This window comes from Cupressus sempervirens, chromosome 4 (genome assembly GCF_028749045.1).
Source record: "Cupressus sempervirens isolate cs-2001-9-10 chromosome 4, ASM2874904v1, whole genome shotgun sequence".
Taxonomy (NCBI): domain Eukaryota; kingdom Viridiplantae; phylum Streptophyta; class Pinopsida; order Cupressales; family Cupressaceae; genus Cupressus; species Cupressus sempervirens.
In genome coordinates, this window is record NC_143121.1 from 638,087,639 (window position 1) to 638,101,652 (window position 14,014).

The following is a 14,014-nucleotide window of genomic DNA, read 5'->3' on the forward strand; positions in this document are numbered from 1 at the left end:
TAGAAGAAGAAAGCTATGGAAGACAAAGCCATGATTGAAGAAGGAAAAATAATTTTTTCCAATAGACTAGAAGAGAAATCATCAAAACTAACCAAGGTTTCTAGCATGCAATTATATACTCTAAGTCAAATGATGAATGCCAACTATGAGCTAAATGTCAAAGACATTGAGATAACTACATTGAAGTTGTAGAATGAGCAATTCCAGAGTGACTTAAAAATGGAAAAGGAGTTTTCTTAAAGTTTCAATAAGCCTAATAAAGCCATCAAATACTTTAAGCAATTATTGAGATCCCCTAGATCTAATAATGATACATCTGGACTGGGATACACAAGCATAGAAGAAGGAGAGTCATCCAAAAGTGCTAAAGATATGAACAAAAAATGTAAGAACTCCAAACCTACTTGTGATAATTGTGGAAGAAAGGACATACTACTAATGTGTGTAGGAGAAGAACTACAAATCAGAATGTCAATCACAAGAGCATGGTTAACTATAATAAGTGCAACAAACAAGGTCATTAGGCACATAAATGTAGAACCAAGACCATGCACACATAACGATTTGAAGGATATTGTTACAATTGTCAGAAGTATGGACATAGAGCTTTTGAATATAGATCCAAAACCATGTGGTAATCAAATAGGAAGAAAAAGGTAAGGAACAATGGCAACTCTTATAATTGGGATTATAAGATATAGTTTTCATTATTGTCAAGAATATGGATGTGTTCATAAGAATTGTATTAGGACACACTTCAAAGTTGACTACAAGAGGTGGTTGAATTAAACCACATGTTTTAGCTATTTGAAAATTGGTCACATCAATAGATATTTCCCAACAAGGTCAAAAGCACCAAGTTATGAATTTGATAAAGACAAAGGCAAGATAGATGTTGAAAATATCATAAATGAAATAAATAAGACATGGAAGAAGAAAGATGATTGCAACACATCAAATGGAGAAGGGATCACTTCACCCAATGGGTCAGGTGATCACACCTCATAAATCTAGGAAATCAAGAAGTATGTGGGACTAATATTTAAAGGTTATATCATTTATCTATTCCAAAGGATTTAGTATTGAAAATATTACATTAGCATGAATAAAGTTGCAAGATGTCATTAGGAATCCAAGAAAATTTTATATTTTTTACGTTACTGCCAAGCATGAAATATTTCCTATGTGTTCCAAGTAAATGCTAGAGGATGCCAATATATCAAATTGGCTAGTTAATGCCAAGATTCTAATGGTTGCCAAGTGGTTGAAATGTTAATGGATGTCGAGTGAGCCTGAAATTGGTTGATGCCAAGCTTAGAGCTGTGTAACCATTCAACATTTATTGTAGGGCTTCTATAAGAATTTGGTATAGCTCTTATACCATGTAAGAATTTTCCTTAGGGAAAAATCACCCAAGATCAAGGAACTCAAGCATAAGTACAATACTAGACCAATAAGTTATGATCAGAATAACAATATCTAAAATTAATTTATTGTCATTCAATGTTTTGACCTATACAAGTACACTAGGAGTGCCTATATATAAAGGCCTTTTGGATGCTTTTAGAATACCTAGGATTCAACACACTAATAAGTTTTGTAATAGGGAACATGTCCACCAAGAGTGGATTATCCTTCATTAAGCACATGAGTAAGTGTGATGATGAGAGGATAAGTCTACAAAGGTGTAGCACATAAAATTATGTTGTAGACACCATGTGCTTAATTAAGAGTGCAAATAACTATGTTTTCTACATGAAAAATCAGTTAATTATACAAACTATAGTGTTGTATACACCATGTATTGAATTAGAGTTACTTACTTCTATGTTGTCAACATTACAACTCAAAAAAGTACACAAACTCCTAACTGTCAACCTAATAAATAATAAAATAATGCATTGACCTAAGTAAACTTAAGTAAAGTGTAATAAGTAAATACTTATTTACACCAACAACCCCCCTTATGTATAACTTATGGGAATGCACTTAAGCTTATGAAAGATAGGATGAAAATGCAAGATGGGTCCCAGCTACTAGGCCATGTTAGGTACCCATGTACACAATGCAATGCAATCTCTCATAAAGTAGAGAAAGAGGGAAAACCTCATGGGAAAAACCCTCCCCCAAAAAGAGATATGAAAAATAAGATGCATGGATGGATGGAGTAATCAAGACCCCCCATTATGACATACATCAAGTATTTACAAAAGAGAAGTAAAACGACAAAACCCCATAAGAGGAAAAGTCCCTCCCATAAAAGAGAAGAAGGAGACAAGGTAGTCCCCCCCCCTAGATGTGGAGTGTCAATCAGTGATAGCTACTCCAATGTAGAAGCTAATCCATGATTGCTGAATATTGTTCCTCCCCTTTGGAATAAACAATGGAAGAGGTATAGGTGAGATGCTTCCCTTATGTGTAGAAAGAATCTAATAATGAATGGTGTCTGATCACTCCTTCCAACACTGCTAAAAAGAATGTGTCCAAATCTAGCAAGGATGGATGTCGAACATGTCTCAAAGAACAAACTATCAACAAACTATCTCCTCAAATGATAAAGAGACCTCCAACAACTATTGTACATAACGATCCACAATCATATCAGCCTATGAAGACTGATCATGTAGGGAATGGAAAAGAGGGTTAGAGTGAGCCCTCATAACAATTGAAGAAGGATCTTCTTCATCAAAGAGAAGATGTTGATCATCAAAGATGTCTCCTAGATCTACTATGTGTGATTCCACAAATAAACCTAAAATATTTGTCAAGAAGTCATCTGCTAATGTTAGAGCTTGAAGACAAGATGTACCCTATTATGTTAGACCTATCACTATGGAAATGGATGAAGTATTCACCTCAATAAAGAGAAGATGAATATCATCAATGATGTCTCCCACATCTTCAATGTGAGACTCCATGAATAGACCTTTAATATCTAGAAGGAAGTCATCCCATGAAGCTGAAGTAGGAAGACAAGGTAAATCCTACTACACTAAACCAAAAGCATGTATGGCTTGAACTAGATCAATAATAGAAACAAGAGCATTAGGAGGTATGATCTCATCTAGAGAGGATGCGACTACAGCTAGAAGGAAAAGATCTTTTTGGAATGGATGAATGTGTCGATCTCCATATATCTCCCAAAGATAGATCCAAATATCATATAAATTAGTTGACTTCATGTCATCAAGTGAATCCATAACCTCCATATCCATATGTTGAAAGAGGGCATGACAAATGATGGAACCAATGTCACCATTGTATGAAAGTCCTTTCGCATATGGCAACACATTATGCTGACTAAGATAAGTGAGAACCAATTAACTCCACTACTTATAGGTTTGTGTTGTCAAGGTAATTAAGTCTTCCTCATCCATGATGTACTAATCAATGTACCCCCTAAAATGCAAAAAAAAAATGATCAACCCCCCTACTATATGATTCTATGCTTTATAGATAGTGCATGCACAATAGGCTACTTGTCAAAATGTACAAGGTGGACTTCTAATTTTGTTGTTTACAACTGCCTTTTGAGGTTCAGATCTGGTAATAAGCACTATAGCTCAGATGTACAATGATTTGGAAAATTAATCAAAGCAATACGATATTGAAAAGGTCCTAAGTCTAAAAGTGATATTTTTGTCCACACAACCCTATAATTTGATTGCAGATCTAGAAAGTAGATGAAAAATTAAGCATTTAAAAAAAAAAATAGAACCTAGAAATGTGTCCAAATGAGCCCATACAAAATATTTCAAGTTGCAAAATGTAGGATTAGATAGGTATAGTTGCCAAAAGATACAAATTCTGACAAATCCATGCACCAAAACTAGAAAGAATAGTAGCACTAAATAGTTTAGGAAATTCTACCCAAAATCAAAAAAAAATTGCACCTGATTTGGATTCTAGATGACTGAGTTTTGGCCTCCCAAAGTCGGACTATCAAATCAAAATTGAATCTGGAGAGGGGTTTTGGTAGCAAACTATGATGTTAAATTTGATGTTTAAAAAACCTTTGTGGTAGTTTTATTTGGCCTGGAAATGATAGTCAGATGATCATCAAATTTAAGATAGTGTACTACTGATGTCAAAAAAAAATAGGTCCCCTTGGTTGATATGGCAAAGGCATATCATACTAATATGATGTCACTATGTATGGACATATAGAAATCAACCATGGTGCAAGTTGGCACTGATGTCACAATGTTGAGTGGGATGTCATACTGTGCATATGTAATAGTCTTAGTTGGTGGGGCTGTTAGGCCGCGAACTAGTGCCACATGGCATAGCCTCCAAATGTCACAGGCCAAACTATAGCAGCAGTGGCTATGAATTTTTTTTGAAGTGCTAGCATGGGGAGGGCTAGAGATCCAAGAGGGCTAGGTCTTCTGACATTTTCAAAGTACTACATGGTTGTGACTGTATTGTGTGTTGCAGTCGATTGCCACATTGGTCGCCAAAGTTTTAACTATGAGAAAACCTTTTCAATGATAGGTGGGGAGTTCAACGAGTATTGGTGGAGGGTTTTTTGCCACTAATGGATGCCAGAGCTAGGCTAGAATTTTAGTAAGAAGATCAAAAAAATAGAGGTTTGACTTGTTGGTGGTCGTTAGGAAATCTTTGGTGCCAATGGTGTCCTCATTAATCCCACATTGGTGGGACTAGAAAAGTTTCTGCTATTTAAAAACTTAGTTTACAAAGGGCAAAGAAAAATCACTGAGTTTATAGGCTTGTGCACCAAACATTGAGGTGGTCATGGCCGGTAAAGATTGAGTCTGCTAGTGGATGTAGTATGATTGTTGATTAATACTAAAAAATTGTAAAATGGCCACTGATTAATGGAACCACCTATAAATATGAAGGAATATGCTATGATGTGCAGTGAATATTTCACCTATAGGGGCCAAGATTTCACCGCATAGTTCGTGCAAAAAAAAATTCTCTACAGGCCTACCAGCTAAAAAAAAGTACAAAAATATTTTGAAAAACTATAGAGAAAAAAATAAAATATCGATCTGAACAAAAATAGATTGCAAATCTAATAGATCATACTAGATTTGCAAATCAGGCCTTCGAGTGCCAGTTTGCCAAAAAAATTTGTCTCAAAATTGACTATAGCCTAGGCTAGGCGAATTTATAGTCAAATTTTACTGAATCAACATTTCAAATGCAATAGTAAAGTATAATTTGACTCTAGACGCTTCCAATGACTATGATACTTTTGATCTGGGTTGAGGTGTAGAAGAAAAAATGCTCTCAAATGACTATGTGAAGAGAATTTTCCCAAGCTCTAATATTGTATAAGAATTTGGTATATCTCTTATACAATGTAAGAATTTTCCTTAGGTAAAAATCACCCAAGATCAAGAAACTTAAGCACAAGCACAACAATAGGCCAACAAGGTATGATCAAACTAACAATATCCAAAATTGATTTATTGTCATTCAATGTTCTGTCCTATGCAATTATACTAGGATTTCTTGTATATAAAGGCCTTTGGAATGCTTCTAAAATGCCTAGGAGTCAACACACTTATAAGTCTTACAAAAAGGGACATGTCCACTAGGAGTGGATTATCCTTCATTAAGCATAGGAGTAAGTGCTATGATGAGAGGATAAGCCTACAAAGGTGTAGTACATAAAATTATGCTGTAGACACCATGTGCTTAATTAAGAGTGCAAATAATTATGTTGCCTACATGTAACTTAGTTAATTATACAAACTCCAGTGTTGTAGACACCATGTGCTGAATTAGAGTTGCTTACTTCTGTGTTGTCAACATGACAACTCACAAAAGTACACAAACTAATAATTGTCAACCTAATAAATAATAAAATAATGTACTAACCTAAGTAAACTTAAGTAAAGTGTAATAAGTAAATACTTATTTACACCAACAGTTTCCAAAGGGTATTTGATCAATTTTTGACTCATTTCACATCATTTAAAATTTGAGAAAGAGCAAGGAGAGTAGAAGGTGATATGGAAATCTATTCAAAGTAGTTGTAGAAGAATTTAGTAGTGATTCTACACTAGTTCATCAGATCATATAAGGTACTTATCAAGAGCCATGTAGTTTATATTCTTGAAAACCCTAGCTTTGCACAATGGCATCTAGTTCAAATAATGTGGAAGGGAAGGAAATTTTTAATGTTCAATTATTAAGTAATGAAGTTAAGCAACCAATTTTCAAAACTATTCCTAATATTGCTTACAAGTAAGACCCTTTTGGTGCATTATCTATGATACCATCAAATGTTTTAATGGTGGAAGAGTACAATAGACTCTGTGATAATGGTGTGTTGAAGGAAGAGTACAAAATTGTTAAGAGGAAAGGGTTGAGATGAGCCCTAGATTTTCCAAATGTATTCAAGACTGAGTGGATTAGGGTAGTGCTTAGCCGAATTCATGAAAGTTTATTATGGATGGATAATGGACCTATCAAAATTACTAAGAGGATCATCTATAGGTTTACTGGATACCCAACCCTAGATCAGCCTAAGACATTGAGAAGTGACTCAAAATAGATAATTGAGAAGACCACTGGAGTTGTATGGAACAAGAGAGGCATGACAATTGACACAATCATTGATCAATTGATAGAGTTTTTTGTGAGGGTTATATTTTCACACAAATTTTCCCAAGCTAATAGATTAAATAGTGTTTCCTATATAGTAGTGAATGTGGGATATAAAATTGTGAAGAAAGATCATACATATGATCTAGCAGAGCTACAATTGTAACAACTAGTTGAGAACCTAGGAGCCATCAGAAAGACAAAGAGTACACAATGTAAATTTGGTTCAATTCTAATATGAATATTCTTTTATGTACAAAAAATATTTCCTACATTTGGAATAGTTACATGGAAAACCAACAGATCAGTAGTAGTGCAAATAGGTGAATACATTGAACAATTGGTAAAGAACTTTGAATATGTGATGAATAGCTATTTTGACGACTTCAAGCAGTCAATGAAGAAGAGACTGAGAATACCAAAATCTCTAGTAGAGAAACACTATGATGACATTTGTTTCCCAGTGGATGTTGACTATACATTTTTCCAAGTTGCTACACCAAGGGTGAGCTAGTTGAGACCCTTAGGATATGAAATAAATGTGGATGAAGCCTTTTCAACTATAACAACTTTACTTGTAGAAGAGGTAGATAAAACTACAAAGGCATTTTGAAACTATGAGTTGGAAAATTCCAAAATCACCATGGAACTAAAGACTACCCCAGTTATCAAGAAGAATGATAAGCTGGTGAAGAAGCTAAAAGCTAAATTTGGTGAAGATGTCAAGTAGGAAGAAGAAGAAGAAAATGATGATGAAGAGGAAGAATATTCCCAAACACAAGCACCTCTTGCACTAACATAAGGTATGGGAGAGGATTGGCAGGAAGAGGAGGAAACTGAAGTCACTAAAGGTGCCAAGGAAGAAGAAGTTGAGGAAGCACCTACTCCTTCCAAGCCAAAGAAGACAAAGGATAAAGCCCAACTAGTGACAAAATTTAAGAAGGTAGCCAAGCCAATCCAAGCCTATTACACCTACTAAAAGGGCTAGTACACATGCAATAGCTCAAAAGGCTAAGGAAAAGACCAAAAAAGCATAGCAAAGAGGTCAAGAGAAGAAGATACCAAAAAGGAAATTTGTTGCACAAGTAGAATTAGATGAAGTGAAAATAGAGTCAGCTGACAACAACCAATTTAAGATGGTGATTTACACTCCTCTATCTAACCTTAAAAATTTATGTGAAAATGTTAAGAATAGTGTAGACTTATCAAGATTTACACATGTTAATTTTGATAATTTGGATAAAGTGGAGAAAAATCAAGTGGAGGAGGCCATAAATTCCATGATGAAAAAATTCAAAACTACCCCACTAGAGATTTCCAACTCAATTCCAAAGAGTTTATATGATAGAGTTGACAAAAAATGGCACTATTGTCTAAACTTGAAGAGAAAAATTAGAGATACTGATACTAAAAGGGAAAAGGTGAATCCACAAGAACCACATTCTATCATCCCTCAAGTCACTAATGGAAAACCTTTGGTCAATGAAATTGAATCTACATTATACAAGTTTGATACTGTTGAGAAGGATACAGTGGAAGTACAAACCACTATTGAAGAACAATAGGAAATAGGTCAGATAGACTTATCTACACTTGTAGCACAAGATCAAGGTGCAAGACAAGTAATTGTGGTAGAATGGGGAAAGCTTGAAGAGATGGAGCTAACATCTAAGGTGAAGGAGCAAGTTTCCATCTAAGCCCTAGTAACCTTACCAACATATTGCACTCTTTCCACTCAAACTCTTCACAAGTCAAGCATAGATGCAAATCTATTACAGATTTCAATGCCAAGCCCAAGTTCATCAAAGGCAGAAGAAGTCATACAATATGGAGATGTGACCCTTGATGAAGAAATAATTTTTCCAAAGTATGACTATGATACAATGACCATAGAGAAAATGGGAATAATCCAACAAGCCCTAGTAGGGAAGAAGCATCAAGAAATGTTTAAAAGGGAGCATAGGCAAAAGAAGGCATTACAAGATATTAAATACATCTTTTTAGATGTATTTAATTTTCCAACTCTAAATGAGACAAATCCATTGATGGAACAACTGATAAATATAGTGGATTAGGTTAGTGATGCCAACCTAGACACAAATGTAAAAAAATTAGAATGGTTAGAAAAGAAGTTCTAAAGCAAAGTAAATGAGAAGATATCAAGTGTTATAGCACTGACACAAGTTGCATTGGAAACTAAGGTTGAGCATGTAAAGAAGGTACTTGAGAGCATATTCTCATTGTATACTAAATTGTGCAATCCATCATTGTTCACGCAAGAGACCAAAAGTCGCATCTTGAGCTTGGAAAGTCAAATCAATTCATCAAGTATTAAACTACCTACAAATCTAGCTCAAGTGAGAATATTTTTAGGACATTTCTTCAAAGCTAGAGTTAGTTAACTACATTGTAAAAAAATGAGGCCAATATTGTGGGAAAACTAATTATCATCTAGATCACTTTGATCCCTTATATGGAAATTCTACACAAGGAACTAGGCTATCCTGAAACCCTAATGAAGAAAGACCCAAATCCTTCTACATTAGATGGTCTAGTCCACCTTGTTGCTGAGCTAGCTATCCAAATCATGTCATTAGATGCAACATATGAAAACTTGGATGTAGCTCTCAAGATAATATTGCATGTCCATAAATCTTTTCTAGAAAAACACACTATAAGTATATAGCCCATTGACATAAGTGTCAAAAAGTGGAAGAAATATTTTGTGGGAGACTAAGAATTTTGGGGAGATATAAGGAGAATTAGAAATGAGGGAGAGAAAGCAAAGGGGGAGACATAAAGACAAGAGAAAAAAGTAGGAGAAGAAGAAATAGGATAGAGAAAAGTCAAATTAAGCTAAGGGGGAGCAAGTATAAAATGACATGTAGTCAAAGAGTATCAGTTGAGGCATATTTACTTAGCAAGAGTACATCATTTTGGATACAAAATAGACATATCAACTTAGGGGGAGTTATCAAATTTTTAGGTATACAAGTTATTACAAAATTTTGAAATTTTGAAGTTTGTATATAAGCCGAGTTAGAGATATGTTATCTCATGAGATTAAGGATATTAATGCATACTCAAGTGTTTTTGACACTCATGTCAAAGGGGGAGATTGTTGATCTTAGATTGGTTTTGACAAGTGAGTGTCAGCACACTTAAGTTATTTTCTTAGTTCATGCCAAACAAGTAGTACATACCAAGCACAATAGGTATATTATAGAGCATGTCGAGTTCATAGTGATTGTCGAGCCACTTATGTACCGAGTCACTCAAATGCCAAGTAGATAGTGTATGCTAAGTGATTCAAGAGTCTAGTAAATAGTGGATGCCAAGTGATACAGATGCTAAGTCATAGTAGAAAGATTAGTGTATGTTGAGCATCAGAGACATCAAGTGTTGAGTAAGATAGTTTTGACATATTTGATTATAATGGCACAAACAACTATGCAAACCATTTTTGAGCTGACTTAAGGATGAATTATGATATTTTGGAGATAACGATGAATCTTAAGTTGGATTCCCAATGCAATTACATATAGCCAATTAGAAAATGGAAAGGATTAAGAGGAAAAATGGATGAATCTTATCCTTAGATTCATACCTAACCCTAAGTCTCCTATGTCTTCTTAAAGAGGACAAACCCTAAACTTTCAATGAATGTTGAAGGAGCAAAGAGAGAAGTTTTCACGCATAAATAGAGTATTCATGGTGGCTAAGTAGTTATGATTTGAGACTACATTGTAGAATCAGTTAAAGCAAAATAGAGGAAAGAAGACAAAATACAACAAAGAGATATCTGATCAAGAAGGATCAATAATACATAAGTGTAGAAGTTATTTGTTATCAAGCAATCAAGAGCTAACCAAAGGATCAATGCTAGGACATTTTAACAAGTGATTTTAGTCAAGATCTCTTAACAAAGTAGTCCTATTAGGTTGTATTGAAATCCTTTAACAAGGTGCTACTTAGTTTTAAGTTAAAGTCCTTTAGCAAGGCACACTTTTAACATGGTGTTGAAATCCTCTAACAAGGTGAGACCTAATAGTCTCTATAAGCCTTTAATAGGGTAGATCATGTTTCATGGTCAAAACATTGTAACCTTAATTGGATACACTTTATTATTGCAATAGTGAAGATTTGTGGGTGTCATCCCCACCCCAGTTTTACCTTCTCACTTGGAGGGTTTCTGGGTAATCATATATGGTGTTATATGTGTGTGTGAATGTTTACTTGCTTACATGATTTAGATGTTATTATAGTTTATATATTGACTGTATGAGATGGATATGTGGTGAAGGTTTTATGGGTCCAAGTTCAAATTGTTGATTCACCCCCCCACCCCTCCTCAGAAGTTTATCTTTCCTATTGTAATTCCAACAATGATAATCATAAAAACTTACAAGTTAATCATTCATTTTTTAAATTAATTATTTTAATGCACAAATTATTTCTAATGTAAAAGAGTCAAGAAAATTTATATAATTACAGTATCTTATTTACTAATTGACTAACACCAATTATCCTATGACATTCATCTATTACTAAATGTATCTCTTAACATCTACTTATGCAACATTATTAATATTGAACTGAGAACTAACAAATATCCTATCCAATGACAATCCATCTCACACTCCTTATTAATCTCAAACCCTAAAACATATACTCCTATCAAAAAACTTTAATAAATAGAATATTCCATTGTTTTAACATTACAACCTACACTTATTACCAACTCATACACCACATTCCCAAGCACCTAATCTCTCTCCTTGGCTCATGTGCCCCACGTGCCCTTTCCTACTACAAACATCCCTTGTAACTACACTTCCAAAATCCAAGGACAATACTACCTATACCCTCTTTACATCCAACTTAATCTACTTCCCTCGTGGCCCTTACCACCACCCATCTCCTATAATAAACATGCTTAATTTAATAATATCCAAACCCCAATCCCTTATTGTTTATGTGGGCCTAACTCCTACATAACTCCATTCCCATCTCCCAAGACCAACCCCTTGTCAAGCTCTTCTCTTGTGACTATTTAGGTGCTAGGGTAGTGGTCTGCCCAAGGAACAAGAACAATGACCTTGGCACAAGTTGGGAGCATGGAAGGTTTGGTGCCCATCCTTAGGGATTGGTAATGTGGCCACATATGATGAAACCATGAAGGAAGAGTTGGGGTGAGTGGGTGCCGACTAAATCGGCCCACTCCCCTCCTCTAAGCTATGTTTTATATGAGAGTATATATATATATATATATATATATATATATATATATATATATATATATATATATATATATATATATATATATATATATATATATATATATATATATATTTATTTATTTATTTATTTATTTATTTATTTATTTATTTATTTTATTTTTTATATTTTATATTTTATATTTTTTATTTTGTTAATTTTGTTAATTTTTTATTTTTTAACAAGCATCATGTCACTTTCATAAGCACATGACTTCTTAAGAGTTTTCTTATGCATATATATTTTTTAACTAGATGATTGTTTAGGTTTTATCTTTAAAAGATTTTATTATTTTATCAATTTCTTATTTTGAAGATTTTGAAGAATATTCCCCTTGAATATCTTAATGGATTGTATTTGATAGTGGGGTAGTTTTCTCATCCCCATACAAAATCTAGAGAGCAAAATGTTCACTTCCAAATTTTGTTGCTCATGTATATTTCTGCAATAACTTCTTCTTAGTTTCTTTTTCATTACTTAAAGTATTGTATCATGAAATTTGGTTATAGTATGGGGTTCAATATTAATACTAGCATTCTAGTAAATACATCATTTGAAAACTCTATTCGGGCCTATTGGAATCATTGGAAATTACCCTTTGAAACTTAAGAATCTATACATACTAATCACTTGCAACAATAAATCCAATCCTTATAATACTCTTGAACAAGACCACCATGAAATCAACTAGATCATTTGCTAAGTATTAAAATAAACTTTATTAAATAGTTGTTTACTACCTCTTATTAAATCACGAGATGTTTTTAATATAATTTTTATTAATTAAACTAATAATATTATTTAGAGTTTATTATTTATAATAAAACTCCTAAATAATAATTATTAAATTAAATGTAAATATGTCCAAAATAGAATTTTTATATAATCTTTTAAATTTAATTCCTTTATTTATTTTTTTCTCAATTAATTAAATAAGATTAAATATTGAATTTTCTTTATAAAATTTCCATTAAATTAAATCATTAAATCATCTTTTAATTTGATAAATTAAAACAGAAAATCATCACAGACCCACAAAACCAAATATGACAACTCATCATACAAAACATAAAACTAAATCAAACACCAAGGTCAAAATCATGAATTCATGTCACCTGACGAATTTAGAAATGTGAAACTAACTCATATAACTTGTCCTATTTTCTAGGACAACTAGCTTAGGTTAGGATTCAAACTCAAGAGTTATCTCCCCACTTATACCATTGAAATACTATGATAGGGTATGCTCATCCTAAAAAATTAAGGAAGTCGATACCTAGTACCTGCAATTTGCATAAAATCCATGCATGTACAAACACAATATTCTAAACTAAATAGGCAATGGTAGGAAGTGGTTCATCGTGTAGATCCCAACTAGTAGGTGACTATGACTCCCTTCCTCAACCACATTAGAAATGTCAAACATAAAGAAAACATACGCGCACACCATACACATGTAACTATGGGGTAAGTATCTATTGAAATTGCATAAAAATCATTCATCTAACTAACATCATTAAATAACTGAAAGTCACTACATGAACATATATATCATCATCGAATAATCATGAAATAACTAAAATAACCAAGTATCTCAACATATATATATCAACTCAATATGAAACAATATCCAACAATCTAGAAAACAATGTCACTAATCATCAAGCATAAACATAAAGCTGGCCTAAAAGTGTTGGGAAATATAATATGAAAATTCAACTAGGGGTAGGAATTATAGTACGACTCCCTCCCTCAACTATATCAAGCATGTCAAACATAAATGTAAAATAGACACATAGACCATACACATGAAAGTATGGGTAAGTATAATAGTAAATTATAAATATAAATAACTTCATATTAGAACATGAATATCTCATCATCATGAAGACATAATTAACATCTTTCTAAGACACACTTGTCATATGACATCATCATAGATGTAATTTCATTAACTAATTAAAAGTAATTAAAGTATCATCACTCCAAGTAGGAAATTATTGCAGCCTAACATAATCAATTACTCAACATATCAAAATATTGCATTTCAAATATCAAATAAGAGCTACCACATCTATAGAAGAAATATATATAACTTTAACAACTAAGTCTACAATGATAGAAAATGAGGGGTATTACAATGCTCAAGTTCATCTTG